Here is a 3227-nt window from a genome sequence, read left to right on the forward strand (position 1 = left end):
GCTGAGACTTAAGTTTATTGCTAAAAACATCAGAGCGTGGAGATGATTTTCCCCTTTGAGAAAGGTTGAGGAATTCAAGAAAACTTTGCCAGATGGTAAGCTAAGATGGTGTTCACTTAACAAGGGCGTCGTCTAAGAGCACATAACAGTAATCTCATAATATTAGAATCTGGAGTCATCCAATGAAGATGAACGAACTGCCAAAAAAGGAAGCACTTATTCACCCAGTACATAATTAAACTATGGAATTCACTACTGCAGGTTGCAGTGATGGCCACCAACAACAAATAGACCTTTTTATGGAGGATAAGGCTATCAATGACTATATTACCTTCAGTATGCCTCAGAATATCAGTTGATGGGGAATATGAGCAGGAGAGTGCTGCCTATGACCTTCTCGCACGGTATAAAAAGAGGATTCCTGGATTCCAAGATCCAGGTTTTGGATCCAAACCCCAGCAGAAATTTAAAATTGCAAAATACGCAGCAAAGTCAAGCATGGAAATATAGGCTGTTAAGACTTTTAAAAGATTCCCTTCTAAGTTCCTTTCATAGAAGAAGACTACACGTTTGGGAAGTTAAAAATGTTTTACTTACAAACTCTTCTCTCAAAGGTGAGCCAAGCCTGGCAGGACAGCTTACTTTATCCAGTAGTTCTCAGCCTTTGGGTCCCCAGATGTTGTTGGACTACAACTCCCATCATCCCTGAGCTCTGGCCTTGCTAGCTAGGGGGGGGTGGGAGTTGTAGTTCAACAACATCTGGGGACCCACAGGTTGAGAAAGTCTGCTTTATGCAATAATTGGACTTAAGCATGTTGATTATACGAGGCTGGTTATCCTATACCATAGATATCTCATTGGCAACTGTAGGAACAGAATGCTGTACTAGATGGGCCTTTGGTCTGATCCAGCAGGACTCTTCTTGTGTTCTTCATAGGTGTAGGTCTGGTCCGTGCCTGGATGGGAAACTTACCTGGGGACTCATAGGTCATGATGCCAGAGTCCATCAGTGACCATCAGAATCAAAGGCTGCAGACACTCCAATTAAGAAGCCAGATAAGATTCCTCACATTGATGCTGGTCATCAGGGGCAAGCAGAAGCCTATGCCAGGGAACCATAGAACCACAACTGGCACCCTCATGGGCACCTTCTGCAGGCCAGAGGGTTGGGCATTTAAGGACTGTTGTTCTCAAAAGTGGGAGGAAGCCTGAGAGAAGTGGACTGTAGAACAGGACACCATTATGCCACCTCTATCCATGATGATAGAAAAGGTAGAATATAAGTGTATGAAATATATATTAAAATCACTTCGTAAACTGGTCATCAAGTGGTTAGGAGAGTGTTACCACACCCCTGGATTTCTGATAAGGTGGAGAATTGTGCTAAGCTTTTTCTTCCGAAGACTGGGTGAATGCAAAAGACAGTTTCTCAAGCAGTAAACATCTGGTGGCCTGTACCGTCCTACTTGAAAGGAAGCCTTTGCCACACTACCTAATGTGTTTCGCTGTAATGAGGTTGAATCAGGGGCCTCAACCCTCTCTGAGGTCACACACAGATACTGCTTGCTTCTGAAATTGTCACCTTCCTTCAGTTCTGGTCACTGCTACACCTATACACATAATTAGCAGTACGAGAAAGTCTTGAGACCTTAGCCCCCCGATGCAATCAGCGTGCTTGCTGAGTCACTGAGTTGAAAGAATTGTTGAATAAAGACGCCTGGAAGAAGAAAGGAATGGTTGTGAACAAAATAACACTCTAGGAAAGAGGGCAAGGTTACAACTGTACCTCGTTACTTTCCCACAAATGCAAAGTTTTAATTGAACATGTCACAGACTGCCCCCATTTTTCAAAAAGGAGTGGAAAGCCCCCATTTATGCACTGTTTACCCACATGAGAAGAGATAAAAAATAAAAGCACAGTTAAAACTAATTTGTAGAAAAGCAATAAGGAGCACAAGCATCCATTAAAGAAAAGAAAATCTTCAAACAGGCTTGTTCACACAGACTTGGATCTAAAAGTCTGACAGGGAGATTGGTAGATAAATGTAGCGATGGAAGCCAGCAATATAAAATAAGTAGCTGGTCTGTTCTATCTGCACACTTGTAATTTCTTTTTCTTCCAGTTTCATGGTGTGTGTTTTTTTTTACTGGCTTGTTTACTTTTGTCTTAAAAGGCCACCAGGGATCACAGAAACCCTGCTACAAATCTTTTGGTTTTCATTCTCCTAGTACATTTTTGAACTAAGAACTGCATTGCAACATTTGGATAAGAGCAAAGTCAGAAGAAAAGTGATGCTGGGATCCACACACTAGTCCAGGAGGTGTATATCAGGTGTGCAACCCTACTCTGAGACAATATCTAGCCAGAGTCCTGCACTTGACAAAGGAGAGTTAATAAACTAGAATATTCTGGTGATGTATTTCCATGGAAGCAAATTGTTAGATCTTCCGTAAGTCTTCTGAATGGGGCAGAAGCAGACCTTCCCTCCAGTCTGTTAAAGATTAGGTAAGCTAGGTGTATTGAAAGCAGTTATTTACTAATTTATTTACAATGCTATATACCACATATCAGTGAAGTCTCCTGGGAAGTCTACAAAAGGTTACGAAACAATAAAATACAAAAATACAGTCGAATAATATATTTAAAATAAAGGGGCAGGCTGCATTTTTGAAAAGGCAGTAAAGTCAGGCTAAGGTAAGGTCTGCTTTAGAATGTCACTATTTTGCGAGAGGGAATTTAGGTTTGTTCAATTAAAGTGGATTAAAGCAGTATGGCTCTCTTGCACACACACAAAAAAAACACTTCCAAAATAAAAGCTGACTTCTGGCAAAAAGGAAAATGATGAGAAAATGCATTAGAAAGTGTGGGGAAGTGTGACTTATTTTACATCTGAGTAAGAAAATATTTTACTCTGATATGGGAAAGTGAATTACACCCTTATAATTGTATGATTGTCCAAAGGCAAATCTGAAATTATGGGTGTTATTGAAAATCATTGGGAAGTGTTGTTCTGATTCAACATAAAATCTCAGAGACAATATAGTATTCTTCAACCTTCTCTTGATCTTTTGCCCCTTTTTTAGCGCAATCCTCAAATCAGCAGTGACTGAAAGTTCATGCGGAGGCCTTGGTTTTGTTTACGCACAAGAAATGGAAACCAACACGAGTTAAAATCTAACTCAATGTTTGTATAAAGCTCGGAGGTTTAGCCACTGATGCTTGCTCA

This window comes from Podarcis liolepis (assembly GCF_965112155.1).
Source record: "Podarcis liolepis genome assembly, chromosome: 1".
NCBI classification, from domain to species: Eukaryota; Metazoa; Chordata; class Lepidosauria; order Squamata; family Lacertidae; genus Podarcis; species Podarcis liolepis.